Source organism: Schistocerca serialis, chromosome 6 (assembly GCF_023864345.2).
Source record: "Schistocerca serialis cubense isolate TAMUIC-IGC-003099 chromosome 6, iqSchSeri2.2, whole genome shotgun sequence".
NCBI lineage: Eukaryota > Metazoa > Arthropoda > Insecta > Orthoptera > Acrididae > Schistocerca > Schistocerca serialis.
Genome location: NC_064643.1, coordinates 213724746 through 213750237, shown reverse-complemented (window position 1 = coordinate 213750237; position 25492 = coordinate 213724746). Strand labels below are relative to the sequence as shown.

The window sequence follows — 25492 nt, the reverse complement described above, 5'->3', positions numbered from 1 at the left end:
CATCATTTGCTGTTTACCAGTTACCTTTTACCTATTTACAATTTAGCCATTTACTATTTACCATTTATCCATTTACCTACTTACTCATCACCTGTTACTCTTTACCCATTCACGCAATATTTCAGCCACTCTTTACACATTTCCTTATTACCCATTAACCTATTACTGAGTTACCTGTCACCCAGTTACCCATTTATACATTTATCCTTTTCCCCTTTACCTGTTACTCAATACCTGGTACCTATTATATGTTTGCACATATCACTTTACTTGTTATCTGTTTAACCATGAATTATTTCCTGTCACTCATTTATGCATTACTTATTAGTTTTTTACCTGTTACCCAGTAATTCATTTAACCATTATTCATTTACTTGTTACCTGTTTACCTATTTACCTAATGTGCATTACCTGCTACTCAGTAACCATTACCCATTACCTGTTACCACTTATCCATTCCCCTTTACCTATTACCCATTTATATGTTTCTACTACCTATTGCCTGTTGACCCATTGTCCTGTTACCTGTTTATCCATTTACACTTTCTCAAATTACCCAATATTTATTTCCATGTTTAACCATTACCTGTTACCTATTTATTGATTTACTCATTATCTGTTTACCTATTTACCAAACTAACTGTTAACCTATTTACTCATTTACATTTACCCACTAACCTGTTGACTTCTTTCCCATTAACCTATTACTGATTTACCTTATACTAATTATCTGTTTAGTGCGAACAGTTAGTAACAATGACAGGTATAGTTCACATACATTACGCTCAGGCCCTGTCTCATGATACGGTTGTCTTGGAGGACGAGGAAGTGGTGTAATACACACGAGTGGAAAACTGTTATGCATTCACACGAACTGAACTTGCAATTGCTGGTATTGGTCACATGGGGAAATTATAAAGTGTACTTTGTCGTGTTGGAAGTCAGATCTGGAAGCTGGATTTATCTGTAGAGATTGAATAAGGGTCCCTAACCGTTCTTTCCACCAACCTGTCGTCTTCTAAAGTTGTGTCCCCAGCGCCGAAGACAGCTCGTCGGTCGTGGGATCTTCTTTGACGGATGATGCTATGCACTCATCTCGAACTTGAACCTGTGTTTGTGATTTCTTTTTTGTGGGATGTCACTTGCCCAGGTTAGTCTCTGTATCTACAGCGGACAAGATCTGTATTACTGACGATGATGGTAGGCGACACCTCTCATTAATGTATCCTTTTTTACACTGTCTTCTACAACACTCGACATAACATTCTTAGTAGTACGGTAACTTTTCCGACAACTTCCGATATAGAGTACGACATGTCCGTCCGAAACAGAGATACAGATCCGGCCCTGAAGAACACCCGAAACAGAGATGCGTGACCGGACCTTCAGAACACCCGAAACAGAGTGACTAGCGCAGCCGAAGTACTTCATTTCCCAGGCGCGCCAAAGCGAAGCTTTTCGGTTTCAATATCGTTACTCTTATGTTTCTAAAAACTAGTGAAATTTAATAAACAAGAACGGTAGACTCGTAGGGTAACCATGAGAGATTGTCATACTGAAATCAGGGTTAAATACACTACTGGCCATTAAAATTGCTACACCAAGAAGAAATGCAGATGATAAACGGGTATTCTTTGGACAAATATGTTATACTAGAACTGACATGTGATTACATTTTCACGCAATTTGGGTGCATAGATCCTGAGAAATCAGTACCCAGAACAACCACCTCTGGCCGTGATAACGGTCTTGATACGCTTGGGAATTGAGTCAAACAGAGCTTGGATGGCGTGTACAGGTACAGCTGCCCATGCAGCTTCAACACGATAAAACAGTTCATCAAGAGTAGTGACTGGCGTCTTGCGACGAGCCCGTTGCTCGGCCACCATTGACCAGACGTTTTCAATTGGTGAGAGATCTGGAGAATGTGCTGGCCAGGGCAGCTGTCGAACATTTTCTGTATCCAGAAAGGCCCGTACAGTACCTGAAACATGCGGTCATGCATTATCCTGCTGAAATGTAGGGTTTCGCAGGGATCGAATGAAGGCTAGAGCCACGGGTCGTAACACATCTGAAATGTAACTTCCACTGTTCAAAGTGCCGTCAGTGCGAACAAGAGGTGACCGAGACGTGTAACCAATGGCACCCCATACCATCACGCGATGACGAATACACGCTTCCAATGTGCGTTCACCGCGATGTCGCCAAACACGGATGCGACCATCATGATGCTGTGAACAGAACCTGGATTCATCCGAAAAAATGACGTTGTGCCATTCGTGCACCCAGGTTCGTCGTTGAGTACACCATCGCAGGCGGTCCTGTCTGTGATGCAGCGTCAGGGGTAACCGCAGCCATGGTCTCCGAGCTGATAGTCCATGCTGCTGGAAACGTTGTCGAACTGTTCGTGCAGATGGTTGTTGTCTTGCAAACGTCCCCATCTGTTGACTCAGGGATCGAGACGTGGCTGCACGATCCGTTACAGCCATGCGGACAAGATGCCTGTCATTTCGACTGCTAGTGATACGAGGCCGTTGGGATCGAGAAATGCGTTCCGTATTACCCTCATGAACCTACCGATTCCATATTCTGCTAACAGTCATTGGATCTCGACCAACGCGAGCAGCAGTGTCGCGATACGATAAACCGCAATCGCGATAGGCTACAATCCGACCTTTATCAAAGTCGGAATCGTGATGGTACGCATTTCTCCTCCTTACACGAGGCATCACAACAACGTTTCTCCAGGCAACGCCGGTCAACTGTTGTTTGTGTATGAGAAATAGGTTGGAAACTTTCGTCATGTCAGCACGTTTTTGGTGTCGCCACCGGCGCCAATCTTGTGTGAATGCTCTGAAAAGCTAATCATTTGCATATCACAGCATTTTCTTCCTCTCGGTTAAATTTCGCGTCTCTAGCACGTCATCTTCGTGGTGTAGCAACTTTAATGGCCAGTAGTGTACAACGAAAAGTATATAAATAATTAATAAGAGAAGTTAGGCGTGTTGGTGCCTAACACCCGAATGTGCCGACCAATTAGAAGCAAGTTCAGTACAATTGGCGGACTCTCCCACCGGAGTAGTACACACTGTACCATCTGCTGCTTGTACGTCACTCCACTTTTGTACCATGTGCTACTTCACGGGTATTAAGCTGCATCAAGGCGAGCTTCCAGCAAAGATAAAACACTGGCGGCCACAGCCAGGAATATCACAAAATCAGCGAGCACATTTCACGATATCGGTTGGCTTGTGTAAAAGTTGTAGCAAGACGGACGATCGTTCTAATTTGGAAAGCCATTTCTGTTATTTCACATATTCTTTTCTGTTTACTTCGGTCCACAGTCCTACAGTATTTCAGAAATAACAACGTATTTCGTCTGGATTCATTTATCTCACTGTCGCGATTTCGGCTTATATGTCATTTTCAAATGATGGCTGAACATGATGTGCGTCAGTGAATATGCTTTAGTGTTAAGAGCACATCGCGCAGGTGAAGTGAAATATATGTATAATGCAGGACTCGAGAATGATGTCCTCTTAAGAGTCAAGAATATGCATCGACGCATTTCATGTTGAGTTATCACTTGAAAATAGTGCTATCGGTAAAATAGCGACTGTGACTTAAATTAATCTAATAACTATCCGGTATGAGGATATTATTGTTTTTAAATTAATTCACGTACTTCATCTTTAGTTTTCTTTGTATCTTCACTGTCTACTGTTACAGCATACATTTGAAGAATGAGTCCATCCCACGTTGCAGATTGTATATCTTTCAGAAGATGATGTTTTCATTGTCTAGATTTATTTACGTTGTCCTATGACTACCAACCGCTAAATTTGTGACGCTTAAATCATTTACTGGTACTGGTTCTTGCGATTACTGGTTTCGAACAATCTTGTATCTTCTGATAGCCTCGATGTCTTAGCAAGACGAATTGCTATTCGCAGTCGCAGGTTTGTAGCACGTTTACTATGGGACATGAAACTCACGTAACCATATATTATCTGGATATTATAATCTTGAAAAAAATTAGAAATAAGTAGGAACTCATATTCCGTTTATTGGAATATACAGAAAGACAAGACCTACTGATCAGAGCATGAACATTTCCTGTCATACAGAATAATATAAACAACATATTTCAGATCAATGTTAAATCGGATGAATAAAATACCATTTGATAAAACACAGATTCTATCAGAAGTCAGTGTTACTAAAACATTAGCCAGGAACTATTGTTAAAATCCTGTGCTCACAGCTTACTCACTGCCTCCTCGTTTCTAACAAGACCTGCTGAAACCACCCTAAAATTCTTTGCCATGCCCTATGTACCAAGTCTTTCTAGTAAAACTGTCAATTTCTGTAAAAGCTCAAACATCGGAATTTGCTTATACACATACAATACAGCCCATTAACAATCCATTCATTACATAGGAAGAACGCCAGTACAAGATGTGTGGAAGAAACAGGTAAAATATTATACCAGTACAAAATTTTATATAAGCAAAACAGGCAGAAACTCTGTCGTGTGTCCTAGGTAAAAATATTTTAAGTCACAGGTGTTATTTAAAGCCTACTTTTTTTAAAAATTAACTTGACACTTACACATTTTTGAAGAATACCCTTAATTAAGCAATATATTTCTCATAATAACTAAGCAAAATCAACTACAAATAAGTGAATCTGCACATTTTTCGTAATTTCACTTATAAAGCGTAAATTTTAATGTCATTCTGTTATGAAGAACGTCTTCGTTGATTTATTATTATTTATGTCCTTAAGAATACACTGGTAAGGTTAAATTAATATAGCTCAAGGCGTTGATATTAGTTTATGCTGCTTAGTTGTGTTGTTAGTACCTATGTCACTATCATATCACTTCATTTCTTAATGTCTGTATTTAACGCCTCACGTAAACTTTGTAGGTCTTCGCTTAGCAGCATCTGTTTGTGCCATCGATTTATACTGAAAAACACCAGGGAACTGTGAGATCATGGTTTCAGTTTCGTGTTGAAATGGTGTCCTGCTCCATATTTTAGACTTAAACATTTTGCGAGTGTGCTTTTGAAAGGAGATGTCACAACGAAGAGGACATAGTATCATATATTGTGATATGTGAAAAACGTAAAATTTTCAGTAAAACAACCATTAAATTTCATTTTAAGTAGACAAGCCATTCATTTCTCATGGCATTTGTTCACTGAGTTTAGATGTCACTTTTCTTTACATTTCCAGTCTTTATGAGTTTTTTCCCCGCAGCGCACCATGCTTCTCAAAAGCTTCCAACATATGATTAGTAATTCTTCCTTAGATGCTGCTGCAACCATCTGAAAATGAACGATTAATCAGAGGTGATTTAAATATATCATTGATTTACGGGTCATAGCATCTGTTTGTGCCATCGATTTATACTGAAAAACACCAGGGAACTGTGAGATCATGGTTTCAGTTTCGTGTTGAAATGGTGTCCTGCTCCATATTTTAGACTTAAACATAACTCATCTTACCATACAGTGGCATTAGTAATTCTTCTTTACATGGTGCAGAAACCATCTGAAGGATGATTGGAAGCGATTTAAATATGTCCTCGATTTAGGCGTCGGTAGCTGTCCCATAACTCATGTAACCATACAGCGCCATTAGTTATTCTTCTTTACATGATTCAGCAACCATCTGAAAATGAACAACTGATTAATAGTGATTTACATGTCATTAACTTAGGGCTCAGTAGCTATTTTATAACTCATCTCACGAAAAAGGGGCATTAGTAATTCTTCTGTGCATGGTGTTGCAATCATCTGAAGATGAATAGTTGATCAGAAGCAATTTAAATACGTTGTCAACTTAGGGGACGATACCTGTTTCATAATCCTCAGCTTGTTATTTATTGACAAATTACTTCGGTGTTAATTTGTTTACTGTGCACGCATCTGCCACAATCAGCCCTACTGTAGATCAGGAGTTTGTTCAAGCCTCTACTGCACACTATTGCGCTGGTGCTCGATTCGTAAGTGTCCAGTTCGAACAGTGGTTATAAGTGAAATTTTTATAATGCGGCAAAAGCGTAGGAGGAGGCAGTTGACATATGCCTCGTGATCACCAAATAGTAATCCAGTTTCCTGGGTTAAATCGCAGTCTTCTCCTTGCTGCCATGTGCAGTTTAGGGCATGTAACATTGCTAACAGTGATCTGTCCATTGGATGGGAACAGAAGCTGTAGCCATTGCCTTCTACGAGCAGAGTTCAGCGAGTAAAGCAACACTTTTTTCTTCAGAAAGTTGGTTGGTTTTATTCAGGATAGCAATACACCATAAGATTCTCTACTCTGTTGGCTATAAAACCCATTTTTTCAACATAATTCCCTTACAATGCGACGGCCTTACGCCACCTTAGTCCAAGGGCCTGGCACCACTCTACTGGTCGACGTCGGAGCTAAAGTCCCGCAGCAACAATAACCTTCGCATCAGCCACGTCCTGCTTCCTGCGGAGTGCATCCTTCATTGGGCCAAACAGGTGGAAGCTGGAAGATGTGATATCCAGGCTGCACGGTGGGTGAGCAAGAACAGTCCAATTACCATTATTCTCGAATCAGAAACATACAAATTTACAGTAGCCATACACATCAATAAATATGTACATATATATACACAAATTGTATTTATATTACATGTGCCCAGTACTTTGCAACCTCCAAGGCGCTTGGAGTGGCTTGCAGGAGATCAATCTTCGTGCAGGATGTAGGGAACAAAAGGCACTGGAGAATGTGGCTTGTGGTTTGTTCTTGTCCACAATCACAGGACGTATCTTCTGTTATGAAGCCCCATCTCTTCAGGTTGTCTCTGGATCGTCCAACTCATGATCGTAATCTGTTTAAAGATTTCCACAGCAGCCAGCTCTCGTTGTGTCCAGGTGGTAGTTCTTCAGCTTCTGGCGTCTGCAGGTGAGGCGTCGACTTCTTCCATAACTCCAGCCTTGCCTTCTCTGGTGAAATGGTGAGCTTCTCGGATGTTCCCAGGAAGCTCTTTCGCTATCTCAGCCGTTGCTGTGGTGGATTATGTCCGTGCAGCGGATGGGCACTGTCCTATTCCACTTTCAGTCTCTCCTTGTTGGCAGCCACTGTTCTGCGTATCCATGGTGGCGCTATTCCAGCCAGGCAGTAGAGCTTATCATTTGGGGAAGGTCTTAAGCAACCTGTGATCAACCTGCAGGTTTCGTTGAGAGCAATGTCTACTTGTCTGGAATGAGATGACCTGTACCTGACTGGAGAAGCATGTTCAGCAGTAGAAAAGCACAGTGCCATTGCAGAACAGCGAATAGTTTGTGGATGTGATCCCCACTGTGTTCCCGCTAGTTTGCTAATTTGGTTGTTTCGAGCTGAGATTTTCATTTTGGTGTTCTTGCAATGAGTTTCGAATGTCAGAGTTCTATCGAGAGTGACTCCCAAGTATTTAGGTGCGTGATGATGCTGGAGTTGGATGCCTGACCATGCAATATGTAGCTCACGATTAGCTTCCCTGTTCCTTAAATGAAAGGCACACACTTGTGTCTTCGAAGGGTTTGGTCTTAGTTGGTTCCGATTGTAGTAGCTCGACGGTGTTCTAAGTGCTGTTGTCAGGTTTCTTTCCACTCTTTCAAAGCATGAGCTCTGCGTAGCAAGTGCTAGGTCATCTGCATATAAGAGTCTCCTTGTGCCTGGGGTCAATGGCTGGTCGTTTGTATAGATCTTGAAGAGAAGTGGAGCCAAGACGCTTCCCTGAGGTAAACCATTTTTCTGCGCTCTCCAGCGACTGCGTTGTCCTTGAAATTCAACAAAAAACCTGCGGTTTTGGAGGAGGGTGCTGAGTAGTCTAACGAGGTGGCCGTTGTTGATCATATTGTATAGTTTTGCATGGAGTAACCGATGATGGACAGTATCGTACGCTGCTGTGAGATCCACGAAGACCACGCCCGTTACTTGACGGGGTTCCAAACCATCCTCTATAAACTGAGTGAGATTCAAAAGTTGCCCTGTGCAGCTTCTGTTTGGTCGAAATCCTGCTTGTTCGGGTATGAGAAGAGGGTCTATTACTGGTAGGATTCTATTCAGAATCATACGTTCGAACAGTTTATAAAGGTGACTCAAAAGGCTAACTGGTCTGAAATTCTTGGGATGATTTGCTTCTTTTCCAGGTTTCAGAAGAGCTATCACCCTGCTCTTTCGCCAGATCTTTGGTATTTGGCACTGGTTCATGCAGTTGTTGAAAACTCCAATGAGATTTTGTGAGCTCCTCCCGGGTGCGCAGATTTACGTGAGACCTAGCGTTGTCGTGGAGAAGTAGATGTTCGTTTGCATTTTTGTAATGACGACAATATAAAACGGTGCAAGCTGTTCGAGATTCTGAAAAAAGTAGGGGTAAGCTATAGGGAGAGACGGGTCATATACAATATGTACAACAACCAACAGGGAATAATAAGAGTGGACGATCAAGAACGAAGTGCTCGTATTAAGAAGGGTGTAAGACAAGGCTGTAGCCTTTCGCCCCTACTCTTCAATCTGTACATCGAGGAAGCAACGATGGAAATAAAAGAAAGGTTCAGGAGTGGAATTAAAATACAAGGTGAAAGGATATCAATGATACGATTCGCTCATGACCTTGCTATCCTGAGTGAAAGTGAAGAAGAATTAAATGATCTGCTGAACGGAATGAACAGTCTAATGAGTACACAGTATGGTTTGAGAGTAAATCGGAGAAAGACGAAGGTAACGAGAAGTAGTAGAAATGAGAACAGTGAGAAACTTAACATCAGGATTGATGGTCACGAAGTCAGTGAAGTTAAGGAATTCTGCTACCTAGGCAGTAAAATAACCAATGACGGACGGAGCAAGGGGGACATCAAAAGCAGACTCGCTATGGCAAAAAAGGCATTTCTGGCCAAGAGAAGTCTACTAATATCAAATACCGGGCTTAATTTGAGGAAGAAATTTCTGATGATGTACATCTGGAGTACAGCATTGTATGGTAGTGAAACATGGACTGTGGGAAAACCGGAACAGAAGAGAATCGAAGCATTTGAGATGTGGTGCTATAGACGAATGTTGAACATTAGATGGACTGATAAGGTAAGGAATGAGGAGGTTCTACGCAGAATCGGAGAGGAAAGGAATATGTGGAAAACACTGATAAGGAGAAGGGACAGGATGATAGGACATCTGCTAAGACATGAGGGAACGACTTCCATGGTACTAGAGGGAGCGGTAGAGGGCAAAAACTGTAGAGGAAGACAGAGATTGGAATACGTGAAGCAAATAATTGAGGACGTAGGTTGCAAGTGCTACTCTGAGATGAAGAGGTTAGCACAGGAAAGGAATTCGGGGCGGGCCGCATCAAACCAGTCAGTAGACTGATGACAAAAAAAAAAAAAAAAAAAAAAAAAAAAAAAAAAAAAAAAAAAAAAAAGAAAAAAGACGAGCACGATGAAGTGTTTGCTCAGTTTCCTGAGTGTAGTACAATAAACTTTAGAGTTGATCGTTGCACCATAAGGAAAGACTTCAAACAGAAAATAACCGCTTCGGGGTCCCAGAAGACCGAGGTCATGGCTTCACCTGCTGAGGGTGCGTCTTTGAACTTTCGCTTCGGAGGAGAGGTAATTTGGAGCCACTCCATGGATGTCATTTTATTTCCGTTTCGAAGTGATGAATCTATATTTCATCTCCTGCAACGATCTTCGACAAAAAAATTGTAACTCTCAGCCTCGTAACACGCAAACAGTTCCATTCATATAGTCTTTCGTTGCTCTTTAACCCACCAGGTTAGCCGAGAGCGCTAATGCGCTGCTTCCTGGATTCGGCTAGGCGTACTAGCCCGGTGGATTACCGTCGTTGATCGGTGTGCCGGCCAGCCTGGATGTGGTTTTTAGGCGGTTTTCCACATCCCACCAGGTGAATAACTGGCTGGTTCCCACGTTCCGCCTCAGTTACACGACTCGCAGACATCTGAACACGCTCGCACTATTACATTTATTACACTCGACACAGACAGCAGGGGTCCACCAATTCCGTCCCGGAGGGTACGGGGTGGCGGCAGGAAGGGCATCCGGCCACCCCTTTCCACTAACCTTGCCAAATCCGTTCCTAACAATGCCGACCCTGCATCAGCGGTGAAAGAAAAAAAAAGTCTTTTGTTGCTCTTTACGGTCTTCTGCTAGGCGGCGAGGATCCTAGTGGGCACACACCTTCGAGTACCCAAACTGGTGGGCGAGTGTGTCAGCACACCAACAAAGAGGATCAGTTGAGAAGCGAGGTGTTGGATAGTGATCCGTTGATGACTTCAAAGGAGACTGTCCACATTTTCCGACATTGCAGGAGTCAGAACCGTGTGTGGACACTTGGCACATGGAAGATCGGCTATGTTTGAGCAACCTTGTTGCGATGATGACAGATGACTCGCCCAACGGCTCAACACGCTTTTGTTCACTGCCAGTTCTCCTTAGGCTTGCCGCTAGCTATCGGAACATCATGAAAGTATAGGAGCTCAAACGCGAATATTCCACGATGTTGTTGTTGTTGTTGTTGTGGTCTTCAGTCCTGAGACTGGTTTGATGCAGCTCTCCATGCTACTCTATCCTGTGCAAGCTTCTTCATCTCCCAGTACCTACTGCAACCTAAATCCTTCTGAATCTGCTTAGTGTATTCATCTCTTGGTCTCCCTCTACGATTTTCACCCTCCATGCTGCCCTCCAATACTAAACTGGTGATCCCTTGATGCCTCAGAACATGTCCTACCAACCAATCCCTTCTTCTAGTCAAGTTGTGCCACAAACTTATCTTCTCCCCAATCCTATTCAATACTTCCTCATTAGGTATGTGATCTACCCATCTAATCTTCAGCATACTTCTGTAGCACCACATTTCGAAAGCTTCTATTCTCTTCTTGTCCAAACTATTTATCGTCCATGTTTCACTTCCATACATGGCTACACCCCATATAAATACTTTCAGAAACGACTTCCTGACAATTAAACCTATACTCGATGTTAACAAATTTCTGTTCTTCAGAAATGCTTTCCTTGCCATTGCCAGTCTACATTTTATATCCTCTCTACTTCGACCATCATCAGTTATTTTGCTCCCCAAATGGCAAAACTCCTTTACTACTTTAAATATCTCATTTCCTAATCTAATTCCCTCAGCATCACCAGATTTAATTCGACTACATTCCATTATCCTTGTTTTGCTTTTGTTGATGTTCATACCTACTCCAAATTTTTCTTTTGTTTCCTTCACTGCTTGCTCAATATAGAGATTGAATAACATTGGGGAGAGGCTACAACCCTGTCTCACTCCCTTCCCTACCACTGCTTCCCTTTCATACCCCGCGACTCTTATAACTGCCATCTGGTTTCTGTACAAATTGTAAATAGCTTTTCGCTCCCTGTATTTTACCCCTGCCACCTTCAGAATTTGAAAGAGAGTATTCCAGTCAACATTGTCAAAAGCTTTCTCTAAGTCTACTAATGCTAGGAATGTAGGTTTGCCTTTCCTTAATCTTTCTTCTAAGATAAGTCGTAGGGTCAGTATAGCCTCACGTGTTCCGATATTTCTACGGAATCCAGACTGATCTTCCCCGAAGTCGGCTTCTACTAGTTTTTCCATTCGTCTGTAAAGAATTCGCGATAGTATTTTGCAGCAGTGACTTATTAAACTGATAGTCAACACCTGCTTTCTTTGGGATTGGAATTATTATATTCTTCTTGAAGTCTGAGGGTATACGGCATGGCTGTGTGCTTCGTGCGGCTGCCTCGAGTCGACTAAGCATGCTGCTGCCTCAGAACAGGATGTACTTCCTGTCCCCCACCACGCGCGCACAGCGCCTGCGCGCCTTATCAGTCCCGATTGCGCAACCCACAGTTTGATTTTCCAGCAACACGGGCCTAGTAAATCTACGGCCCGTGTTGGCCGGCTACCTCGCTCAGCGACTAAGTCCCACTCAAGGTCACCCGCCTTACACAGCAGCATAAGGCTAAGTCACACAGCCATGAAATACATCTTGCTCACCAGATGGTAGAGTTTTGTCAGGACTGGCTCTCCCAAGGCTACCAGTAGTTCTAATGGAATGTTGTCTACTCCTGAAGCTTTGTTTCGACTCAGGTCTTTCAGTGCTCTGTCAAACTCTTCACGCAGTATCATATCTCCCACTTCATCTTCATCTACAGCCTCTTCCATTTCCATAATATTGTCTTCAAGTACATCGCCCTTGTATAGACCCTCTATATACTCCTTCCACCTTTCTGCTTTCCCTTCTTTGCTTAGAACTGGGTTTCCATCTGCGCCCTGGATATTCATACGAGTGGTTCTCTTTTCTCCAAAGGTCTCTTTAATTTTCCTGTAGGCAGTATCTATCTTACCCCTAGTGAGATAAGCCTCTACATCCTTACATTTGTCCTCTAGCCATGCCTGCTTAGCCATTTTGCACTTCCTATCGATCTCATTTTTGAGACGTTTGTATTCCTTTTTGCCTGCTTCATTTACTGCGTTTTTATATTTTCTCCTTTCATCAATTAAATTCAATATTTCTTCTGTTACCCAAGGATTTCTACTAGTCCCCGTCTTTTTACCTAGTTGATCGTCTGCTGCCTTCACCACTTCATCCCTCAAAGCTACCCATTCTTCCTCAACTGTATTTCTTTCCCCCATTCCCGTCAATTGTTCCCTTATGCTCTCCCTGAAACACTGTACAACCTCTGGTTTAGTCAGTTTATCCAGGTCCCATCTCCTTAAATTCCCACCTTTTTACAGTTTCTTCAGTTTTAATCTACACTTCATAGCCTATAGATTGTGGTCAGACTCCACATCTGCCCCTGGAAATATCTTACCCGCATTCCTATTTTCCTATTCATTATTAAACCTACTCCTGCTTTACCCCTATTTGATTTTGTGGTTATAACCCTGTAGTCACTTGATCAGAAGTCTTGTTCCTCCTGCCACCGAACTTCACTAATTCCCACTATATCTAAATTTAACCTATCCATTTCCCTTTTTAAATTTTCTAACCTACCTGCCCGATTAAGGGCTCGGACATTCCACGCTCCAATCCGTAGAACGCCTGTTTTCTTTCTCCTGATAACGACATCCTTTTGAGTAGTCCCCGCCCGGAGATCCGAATAGGGGACTATTTTACCTCCGGAATGTTTTACCCAAGAGGACGCCATCATCATTTGACCATACACTAAAGCTGCATTCCCTTGGGAAAAATTACGGCCGTAGTTTCCCCTTGCTTTCAGCCGTTCGCAGTACCAGCACAGCAAGGCCGTTTTGGTTAGTGTTACAAGGCCAGATCAGTCAATCATCCAGATTGTTGCCCCTGCAACTACTGAAAAGGCTGCTGCCCCTCTTCAGGACCCGCACGCTTGTCTGGCCTCTCAACAGATACCCCTCCATTGTGGTTGGACCTACGGTACGGCTATCTGTATCGCTGAGGCACGCGAGCCTCCCCACCATCGGCAAGGTCCATGGTTCATGGGGGGGGGGGGGGGGTATTCCACGATATCTCACATAAAATTCACCGTTTATTCAGCCTAATTGCCCGACAATAAAAATTGTTACATTGGTTATTGATTTTTACAGGAAATGCTTAATATGTCCACCATCATTCCTCAACAATAGCTGTAGTCGAGGAATAATGTTGTGAACAAACTGTAAAGCATGTCCGGAGTTATGGTGAGGCATTGACGTCGGATGTTGCCTTTCAGCAATCCTAGAGATGCACTTGCGACTTCAGGAGGACTGAGGTCTGGGGACCTGGAAGGCCATGCATGACGAAAGTGGCGGCTGAGCGCACGATCATCACCAAACGACGCGTGCAAGAGATCTTTCGCGCGTCTAGCAATATGTGGTGGAGCGCCATCCTGCATAAACATCGTACGTTCCAGCAGGTGTTTATCAGCCAGGCTGGGGATGATGTGATTCTGTATCATATCGGCGTACCTCTCACCCGTCACGGTAGCAGTTACAAAACCAGAATCACGCATTTCCTCGAAGAAAAAAGGCCTGATATCGGTAGATGTGGTAAATCCAACCCATACCGTGACTTTCTCGTCGTGCAATGGAGTTTCCACGCCAGTTCTAGGATTTTCGGTAGCCCATATTCTGCAGTTGTGGGCGTTGACAGACCCTCGGAGCGTGAAATGAGCTTCGTCGGTCCACAACACGTTACTCAACCAATCATCGTCTTCTGCCATCTTTTGAAACGCCCACACCGCAAATGCCCTCCGCTTCACTAAATCGCCAGGTAACAGTTCATGATGCCGATGGATTTTGTGTGGATAGCATCGGAGGATACGCCTAACTGCCAACCAAACAGTAGCGTATGGAATGCCGGTGGACGTGCGACTGCACGAGCGCTGACTTCCCCGTGCATAGACGAACCTGCTACAGTCTCCATTTCTTCCTGAACTGTCTCAGCAGCATTACGCCTTGTGCTCGGTCAGCCACTACGGGGTCTATCGTATAAACAACACGTGGCTTCGAACTTCGAAATCATTCTCGCCACAGCTGCATTTGTCAACGGACCTTTACCCGTTCGAATCCCCTTCCTATGGTGATAGGATCGTAACGCTGAACTAGCACATTCCCCATTCTGATAATACAGCTTCACCAAAAGCGCCTTTTCAGGTAACGTCAACATGCTGCGACTGCTGGCGCATCTGAGTCTCTCATTACAGATCCTTTTATACACGATTATGATGCGCAGCCCCCCATGAACCATGGACCTTGCCGTTGGTGGGGAGGCTTGCGTGCCTCAGCGATATAGATAGCCGTACCGTAGGTGCAACCACAACGGAGGGGTATCTGTTGAGAGGCCAGACAAACGTGTGGTTCCTGAAGAGGGGCAGCAGCCTTTTCAGTAGTTGCAAGGGCAACAGTCTGGATGATTGACTGATCTGGCCTTGTAACAATAACCAAAACGGCCTTGCTGTGCTGGTACTGCGAACGGCTGAAAGCAAGGGGAAACTACAGCCGTAATTTTTCCTGAGGGCATGCAGCTTTACTGTATGATTACATGATTATGGCGTCCTCTTGGGTAAAATATTCCGGAGGTAAAATAGTCCCCCATTCGGATCTCCGGGCGGGGACTACTCAAGAGGATGTCGTTATCAGGAGAAAGAAAACTGGCGTTCTACGGATCGGAGCGTGGAATGTCAGATCCCTTAATCGGGCAGGTAGGTTAGAAAATTTAAAAAGGGAAATGGATAGGTTGAAGTTAGATATAGTGGGAATTAGTGAAGTTCGGTGGCAGGAGGAACAAGACTTCTGGTCAGGTGACTACAGGGTTATAACCACAAAATCAAATAGGGGTAAAGCAGGAGTAGGTTTAATAATGAATAGGAAAATAGGAATGCGGGTAAGCTACTACAAACAGCATAGTGAACGCATTATTGTGGCCAAGATAGACACGAAGCCCACACCTACTACAGTAGTACAAGTTTATATGCCAACTAGCTCTGCAGATGACGAAGAAATTGAAGAAATGTATGATGAAATAAAAGAAATTATTCAGATTGTGAAGGGAGACGAAAGTTTAATAGTCATGGGTGACTGGAATTCGAGTGTAGGAAAAGGGAGAGAAGGAAACATAGAGGGTGAATATGGATTGGGGGACAGAAATGAAAGAGGAAGCCGCCTGGTAGAATTTTGCACAGAGCACAACATAATCATAACTAACACTTGGTTTAAGAATCATGAAAGAAGGTTGTATACATGGAAGAACCCTGGAGATACTAAAAGGTATCAGATAGATTATATAATGGTAAGACAGAGATTTAGGAACCAGGTTTTAAATTGTAAGACATTTCCAGGGGCAGATGTGGACTCTGACCACAATCTATTGGTTATGACCTGTAGATTAAAACTGAAGAAACTGCAAAAAGGTGGGAATTTAAGGAGATGGGACCTGGATAAACTAAAAGAACCAGAGGTTGTACAGAGATTCAGGGAGAGCATAAGGGAGCAATTGACAGGATTGGGGGAAATAAATACAGTAGAAGAAGAATGGGTAGCTTTGAGGGATGAAATAGTGAAGGCAGCAGAGGATCAAGTAGGTAAAAAGACGAGGGCTAGTAGAAATCCTTGGGTAACAGAAGAAATATTGAATTTAATTGATGAAAGGAGAAAATATAAAAATGCAGTAAGTAAAACAGGCAAAAAGGAATACAAACGTCTCAAAAATGAGATCGACAGGAAGTGCAAAATGGCTAAGCAGGGGTGGCTAGAGGACAAATGTAAGGATGTAGAGGCCTATCTCACTAGGGGTAAGATAGATACCGCCTACAGGAAAATTAAAGAGACCTTTGGAGATAAGAGAACGACTTGTATGAATATCAAGAGCTCAGATGGAAACCCAGTTCTAAGCAAAGAAGGGAAAGCAGAAAGGTGGAAGGAGTATATAAAGGGTCTATACAAGGGCAATTTTATGGAAATGGAAGAGGATGTAGATGAAGATGAAATGAAAGATACGATACTGCGTGAAGAGTTTGACAGAGCACTGAAAGACCTGAGTCGAAACAAGGCCCCCGGAGTAGACAATATTCCTTTGGAACTACTGACGGCCGTGGGAGAGCCAGTCCTGACAAAACTCTACCATCTGGTGAGCAAGATGTATGAAACAGGCGAAATACCCTCAGACTTCAAGAAGAATATAATAATTCCAATCCCAAAGAAAGCAGGTGTTGACAGATGCGAAAATTACCGAACTATCAGCTTAATAAGTCACAGCTGCAAAATACTAACACGAATTCTTTACAGACGATTGGAAAAACTAGAAAAAGCAACCTCGGGGAAGATCAGTTTGGATTCCGTAGAAACACTGGAACACGTGAGGCAATACTGACCTTACGACTTATCTTAGAAGAAAGATTAAGGAAAGGAAAACCTACGTTTCTAGCATTTGTAGACTTAGAGAAAGCTTTTGACAATGTTTACTGGAATACTCTCTTTCAAATTCTAAAGGTGGCAGGGGTAAAATACAGGGAGCGAAAGGCTATTTACAATTTGTACAGAAACCAGATGGCAGTTATACGAGTCGTGGGACATGAAAGGGAAGCAGTGGTTGGGAAGGGAGTAAGACAGGGTTGTAGCCTCTCCCCGATGTTGTTCAATCTGAATATTGAGCAAGTAGTAAAGGAAACAAAAGAAAAATACGGGGTAGGTATTAAAATTCATGGAGAAGAAATAAAAACTTTGAGGTTCGCCGATGACATTGTAATTCTGTCAGAGACAGCAAAGGACTTAGAAGAGCAGTTGAATGGAATGGACAGTGTCTTGAAAGGAGGATATAAGATGAACATCAACAAAAGCAAAACAAGGATAATGGAATGTAGTCTAATTAAGTCGGGTGATGCTGAGGGAATTAGATTAGGAAATGAGGCACTTAAAGTAGTAAAGGAGTTTTGCTATTTGGGGAGCAAAATAACTGATGATGGTCGAAGTAGAGAGGATATAAAATGTAGGCTGGCAATGGCAAGGAAAGCGTTTCTGAAGAAGAGAAATTTGTTAACATCCAGTATTGATTTAAGTGTCAGGAAGTCATTTCTGAAAGTATTTATATGGAGTGTAGCCATGTATGGAAGTGAAACGTGGATGATAAATAGTTTGGACAAGAAGAGAATAGAAGCTTTCGAAATGTGGTGCTACAGAAGAATGCTGAAGATTAGATGGGTAGATCACATAACTAATGAGGAAGTATTGAATAGGATTGGGGAGAAGAGAAGTTTGTGGCACAACTTGACCAGAAGAGGGGATCGGTTGGTAGGACATGTTCTGAGGCATCAAAGGATCACCAATTTAGTATTGGAGGGCAGCGTGGAGGGTAAAAATCGTAGAGGGAGACCAAGAGATGAATACACTAAGCAGATTCAGAAGGATGTAGGTTGCAGTAGGTACTGGGAGATGAAAAAGCTTGCACAGGATAGAGTAGCATGGAGAGCTGCATCAAACCAGTCTCAGGACTGAAGACCACCACAACAACAACAACATGATGCGCAGTCACTGACGTTTTGCTGTCCAGCGCCAACTGTCGGACATTTTGTGAACTTTGTTTCTTTTTTGGTTCTAATAAAACCCCATGTCATTCCAGGCATGTGTGTCAATTTTTACCTCTCTATCTACATTATTCCGTGGTTTATTAAGCTTTCAAATTTATGCTGACTTTTTGATCGTCCGGTATATCTACATGTACATCTACACTGTGAAAGACAAATTACTGTGTGTGGTAGAAGGTACATCTGGTAACACTCGTTCCCTTTTCAATTCACGTGCGGCACATGGGAAGAACCACTTTTCCACATTCTAAAAACCTCCGAATGAGATCTAATTTCTCCTACTTTCTATGGATTTCGTCTGGTTAAAAAAATCCTTATTTAGTTCTATGTGCTAGGAACTCTTGAATGCAATACATCATCTAGTCCTGTGCTCAGTAGTCTCGTCTTTTGTTCTCTGAACGACAGTGCGGAACTGTGTCGAGTGTCTCCCTGATGAAAAATAACACGACATCAACTTGGCTGCCCTGGATTTCATGGACGAATAGATTTAACTCTGTTACGCAAATCCTCTGTTTACTGAAACCGCGTTGAATCTGATAGGTGACATTTTCGTTCTCTAGAAACGTCATAATGTGTGAGCATAGAACATCGTCCATAATTATACCATAGATTGACGACAATGACTTAGGCCTGTAATTATTTGCATCTGCCTGAGGACCCTTCGTCAATTCGGAAATGCCCAGCAGGTGAGGTTAGTATCTCACTTTCTTTCGTTTCCATAACCACCTACAAAGCCACAAGCACGTAGCACATACACTCAAAAAACTGCATTTTAAATGGCGTATTCAACACCTTATACCAGGTTTCCATGTTATTGGTAACGATGATATACTACTAGCGCTGAACACAATGTAATGTATTTTTTCTGTACACAGATAAATTTGATGACATACTGGCAACCAACTGCGAGGAATGTGATGTGGAGGAGAGGGAGGAGTTCATGAAATACGCCGCAGGATTCACGCACCGCCACGCCGATGTGAGCAAGATGATCTTGGACAGATACGACCCCGAAAGGAAGTACGAGAAGAAGTATGGAGAAACGTGGGCCGAGAAGGGCATCGCTCTGCTCTGAGGACTTCCGACCATCACTCTTTCACTTTTGTATAAATCTGCTAATCAATAAAGGTCTCACGTTCCCCTATTTTTGTTCATTGTTGATTATAAGACGCCTCCGCTCAATAGTTAAGTGAATATTCAAGAATTATTGTTCATTTCAAACATGGGTGTGCTTACAGAGTGTGCACGGACGCGTCTGAAGTCGAAGGAACTAGGTAAACAACATCGGGATACCAGACATGTCCAACTTTTGATGAAATTAAATTTTATCGTGAAAAGCGTCTTGAATAAAATAATAATGTTTGTCCTTCATTAAATAGCAACCATATAATTGGCAGCGTCATGCATCAGATCCATAATAAATTTTTCATCTTACCTTATACGTTCACCTTTATGAAACTTTAAATATTAATTGATGATATCAGTGACTTTAGTAATGCTACACAGCCGGCCGGGGTGGCCGAGCGGTTCTAGGCTCTACAGTCTGGAACCGCACGACTGCTACGGTCGCAGGTTCGAATCCTGCCTCGGGCATGGATGTGTGTGATGTCCTTAGGTTAGTTAAGTTTAAGTAGTTCTAAGTGACTGATGACCTCAGAAGTTAAGTCCCATAGCGCTCAGAGCCATTTGAACCATTTGAAGTAATGCTACACGCATATTGAAAATGGTAATTTACGTGGAAGTGTGCTATTAAATATACCTTAAATTCAGCTAATTTTCTATAGAGATACATCCACAAGGAAATATATGGATCAGCCAGAACATTATGACTACCTACCTAATACCAGGTACGTCCACCTTTTGCACGGATAACAGCGGCGATGCATCGTAGCAGGGAAGCTTGGTAGGTCGCTGGACGGAGTTGGCACCACATCTGTACACACAAGTCACCTAATTCCTGTAAATTCTGGGAAGGTGGGCGATGAGTTCTGACGCCACGTTCATTCACATTCCAGTTGCATTCGATCTGGTTCAGACCTGGCGGGTTGAGGAGCGAGCACATCAACTGGAACTCGCCACTGTTTTCCTAGAACCACTTCATCACACTCCGGGTCTTGTGACATGGGGAATTATCTCGTTGAAAAATGCCACTGCCGTCGGGAAACCTGATTGTCATGAAAGGATGTACGTGTTCTGCAACCAGTGTACGATACTCCTTGGCCGTCATGATACCTTGCGCGAGCTCTACTGGACCCATGGATACACGCGGATGTTCCCCACAGCATAATGGAGACGCCGCCGACTTGTCTCAATCACGCAGTGCAGGAGTCAAGGACTGTTCCCATGGAAGATGATGGATTCGCACCCTCCCATCGGCGTGACGAAGAAGGTATCGGGATTCATCAAGCCATGCAACGCTTTGCCCCTGCAACAACGTCCAGTGCCGATGGCCACGTGACCATTTCAGTTGTCATGTCGTGGTGTTAAAATTGGTACATGCATGGGACATCGGCTTCGCAGGCCCGTCGTTATGTGCACTGTACGTTCAGACACACTTTTTCTTCGCCCACCATTAAAGCCTGATGTTAGTTCCTCCACAGTTTGCCGCCTGTCCTGTTTTACCAATCTACCCAGCCTACGAGTCCGATATCTGTAATAAGGGGTGGCCGCGCAACCCCATGACGTCTCTACGTGGTTTCATCTTGGCTACGCCATGTGTTGTAGACACTCACCACAGCGCTCCTCTAACACCGCCGTCCTACGGGCACGGGTTCGATTCCCGGTTGGGTCGGGGATTTTCTCCGCTCAGGCACTTGGTGTTGTGCTACCTTCATCATCATTTCATCCCCATCCGGCGCGCAGGTCGCCCAATGTGGCGTCGAATGTAGTAAGACCTCCACCGAGGCGGCCGGACCTGCCCCGCAAGGGGCCTCCCGGCCAATGACGCCAAACGCTCATTTCCATTTCCTCTAACACCCCAAGTCGTGCAGTTTCCGAAACACTCGTTCCGAGCCGCCGAGCTATCACAACCTACTCTCGGTCAAACTCAGATAGATCGCGTGTTCTACACGCGGGCAGCACGCTCACCCATACTACAAGCACCGCCCGTGTGTCTGACTAGCAGCTGTTCCACGCCAGAAGACGCTGCTATCACCTGGACGGGTGTGCATCGCTACTAGGTCATAACTCTCTGCCTGATCAGTGTACATTGCCCTTACATGATCTTTCATCGAATAGTAAATGCAGTCATTTCAGTTCTTGAAAAGTTTCTTAACTAAGCGACCCTCCACCTGCCAAAAACTTATCTCCGTCAGTTGTTTAAAATGATTTCCCGTAATCCCTCTTCATAAAATCCGTTTCCTAACCGCACTCCAAAAGTAATGTTTCCTCTTAATGTTCATTGTTCGTAATAAATAATATCACGCCTAATCAATAGCCACATAGCAATCTTTACAATCACTGTTTATATCATAATTCACAGAAAAATTTAAAATCACAGTTCTCTTCAAACACACACTGTTCAAGACTCCTTCCTATTCAACTAACCACACTCTAATAATTGTCTTTCAAATTTCTGCAGTTAATTCCACTATCCAATGTTTATTGTCCTAGAACATTTCTTGGTTCACATGGCTCTGAGCACTATGGGACGTAACATCTGAGGTCATCAGTCCCCTAGAACTTAGAACTACTTAAAGCTAACTAACCGAAGGACATCACACACAGCCATGCCCGAGACAGGATTCGAACCTGCGACCGTAGCAGTCGCACGGTTCGGTACTGAAGCGCCTAGAATCTCTCGGCCACCGCGGCCGGCGTACATTTCTTGCCATGTCGATTATACACTGTTGACTGACCATGCCTTCGTTTAGAGATACTAAGTGTAATGTTTATGTAATTGCTCAAATAAAAGCTCCCTCCCATTGTAACTAATCAATGTCTAATAATTGTCTTTTAAAGTCCGTCTGTGGTGTCCACTACGCAATTATCATTGTCCAAGAACATTTCCTGCTGTGCAGATTAAACACCGTTTACTAGTCATTTCCCCAGTTAGGGATGCAAGTACTATAATTGTGAGGGTATGCCAAGTGTAATATTTATGAGGTTCCTAAAAGATGCAAACTGCAATCCGTATGTACTAGATGGTGGGTTTCTGAATGCAACACTTTCCAACAAAATGATATGACAGGTGCAACATAACCGGTAGATCTCCGAATGTAACATCCGCGCCCGCTTCTAAGACGACTGGAGGCAACTCGCTTATCCCCCATCTTGTAACGAGGGCTCATGTCTTCCCGGTTGTTTTTCTCCCTGCCGGCCACAGACTCAAACGTGCGTGCAATAAAAAGTGTATAACGAAATGAGAAAAACTCCAAGCTACTAAACTGAGAGATGTGAAGTAATTGGATGCCACCTGATTTTCTTTTATTCATAGAAGTACAAAATCAAGAAAAAGATTCCGAGAGCCAGTCTCTTACTAATGTTCGTAGCAAAGTCTGGAGTTACCAAACATTATTTCTCCAGCACCGTAAAAACTCATAGGTAATAATTTGCACGATCTTAAGATCAGCACGAGATTACACGTGTTCTTTTTCCGAGACAACTTTTAACAAATTGTTCCGTTTTTTCGTCAATTCGCACTTACACACTGAATCGCGCGTTGCCTCTTCAGAAAATGGTTCAAATAGCTCTGAGCACTATGGGACTTAACAGTTCAGGTCATTAGTCCCCTAGAACTTAGAAATACTTAAACCTAACTAACCTAAGGACATCACACACATTTATGCCCGAGGCAGGATTCAACCTGTGACCGTACAGGTCGCGCGGTTCCAGACTGAAGCTCCTAGAACCGCCTCTTCAGAAACTTATCTTAGACTCATTCACACATTCATAAGATTAACATGAGATTGCAAATGTACGGCATCCGCGGCAATTTCCAAAAAATTATACCCGTTACACGTGATAGCAGTTGGTACATGGATTCACGTGTTATCTCATCGGAAACTCACAGTAAACTCGTTCTGAGCTATCTTGTCAGTTTAGCGCCTGCCTGATCAGGGCGCGCCTTTGACTGGTTTATCTTGTGCACCTACAATTACCAATAATAACTAAAATTTGCAATTAGTTTCTGAGTATCAATTGAGAGTTATTGAAATTATTATTAACAAGTTATCAGCGGAGGTAACGTCAGCAGCATAACTGTAGGTGCATATCAACTTTCAAATAGTAAATCTATATGATGAAAGACGTGGCAGTTGGCGCCATGCCTCGTAGATGAATCCCCACTGCCTCAGTACGCTCCTGTAAGATGCGGCTTCTACTTACCCTATCGTTCTCACGCTGAGACCCTGTGTCTATTCGTGTGACAGGTATGCTTTCAGCGGCGTGGATGTTTCTATGCTGTACGTTAACGGGTGAGAACAAAATTTAATAAGACTAGCGAACCCGGCAATGCTTCCCAATTGCTAAATATGTATAGAAATTGGATGTACGTCGTGATCTCAGCCTTCTCCCCCTCCCTTCTCTCTATCCCTTCCTCCTCCTCCCTCCCTTTGACCATCTCCTCCTCTCCCCCCCCCCCCTATCACTGTCCATAAATTTATCCCCACTATCTGTTCATTTCTTATCTCACACTCTCTCTATCAATCTCCTCCTCTCTCATGTCTCTGTCCATATCCTCCTTCCCCTTCTTTATATCCATTTCCACCCCCCTTCCCCCTGGTCTGTTCATCTCTTCTTCCCTCCTTTTCTTTGGCCGTATTTATTTTGCTACTGTAAACGGAACGTAAGACAACTGCTTTGCCACAGTGGTAACATCGGCTACCCTCAGACCACCGAAGTTCAGCGCTGTCGGGCTTGGCTAGTACTTGGATAGGTGACAGTCCGGTCTGCCGAGCCCCGTTGGCAAGCATGTGCACACACCCCCTGTGAAACAAACTGAGGAGCTCCTTGATTAAGAGTAGCGGCTAAGGTCACGAAAACTGACGACGGTCGGGAGAGCGGTGTGCTGACTACACGCCCCTCCATAACCACATCCGTTGTTGACTATACTCTGACAATGTTACGGTAGTCGGTCACTACCTCTGGGTCTTCCGAGGTCTCTTCGGACAGAGTTTTTTTTTTTAGTTTTTTAGTAAACAGAACCTCGACTGGGAATAGAAATGGGTAAATCGGTTGGGATCATTAGTACACAGGATATGAGAGAGACCTTCCCAGCTACTGGGTCGTTCTGAGCAAAAGCCACACACTTTCTCAGCACAGCTTTGCTAATCTCTCGGCTGCTGAAAATTTGCTCTTCGCTAGGATCAATTACTACCTACTCTTCTGTAAACTACTGTAGTCTAGCAAGCCGCTTTGTCGTCAAGATCTCTTCAAACAGCGTACAACATTACACTTATGCGCGCCCGCTGTGGCAGGGCGGTCCTGGGCGCTTCGGTACGGAGCCACGCTGTTGCTACGGTCGCAGGTTCGAATCCTGCCTCGGGCATGGGTCTGTGTGATGTCCTTAGGACAGTTCTATGTCTAAGGGACTGTTGACCTCGGACGTTGGGTCCCACAGTTCTTGGAGCCATTTGAATACTTTTGCGCTTGATGATTCAACAACATATACTACATAATTTCCGAGTAGTGCTAGGCGAGTCTTCCGGACAGCCGGAGTAGGGACTGATATTTAGGGAAAATAGTAAGTCAGGGCCCCGTTCACGTCGGCCAGCCCGCGCTTACTGAGGCAAAGGCATAGAATCAGGGCAAGAGATAGAACCCGCGAGTAGGATTATAAACACAAGACAGAAAGGCCACACAAAAACCCAACATGTCGAAGCAAACTGAAAGGCCAAGACAGAAATGGAAGCAAAACAAACAAACGGACACGGAACCACCAAACCTCATGACTCAACAGCCGGAAAATCACACGAACGAAAACACCGAAGACCAACACCAACACCCGCACACAAATGATACCATAGGGGAACCATACCAGCACACAAACCAAATTGCGGAAGAGCCGCACCAGCCCCCTCTTACTGAGGAAACGCTGGACCCCAGTCAACCCCTCATCAGCGTAATTATATGGTTCAAATGGCTCTGAGCACTATGGGACTCAACTTCTGAGGTCATTAGTCCTCTAGAACTTAGAACTAGTTAAACCTAACTAACCTAAGGACAACACAAACATCCATGCCCGAGGCAGGATTCGAACCTGCGACCGTAGCGGTCTTGCGGTTCCAGACTGCAGCGCCTTTAACCGCACGGCCACTTCGGCCGGCAGCGTAATTATAAAAGGCAATGAACACGACGGTTACTTCACAAAAGTAAAATCGAGAAGGAAAAGTCATACGAGCGACACCTCGTCGAATGAGAAAGAACCGCCAATCACCCATGCCCAGAAATACGCAGTGAGACTGACAAACCTT

The 25492-nt window shown here is 43.7% G+C and overlaps 1 long non-coding RNA gene across 1 annotated transcript in view; it reads right to left on the bottom strand.

Moving 5' to 3' along the window:
- Positions 1-4751: 4751 nt before the first annotated feature.
- Positions 4752-25492, bottom strand: part of LOC126484621 (uncharacterized) — an 86135-nt gene continuing 65394 nt past the window's right edge. The window contains exons 2-3 of the long non-coding RNA XR_007587891.1: positions 5514-5679; positions 4752-5333 (exon numbers count right to left, since the gene is read on the bottom strand). This is a non-coding gene — a long non-coding RNA (uncharacterized LOC126484621). The remainder of the gene's footprint in view (positions 5334-5513; positions 5680-25492) is intronic.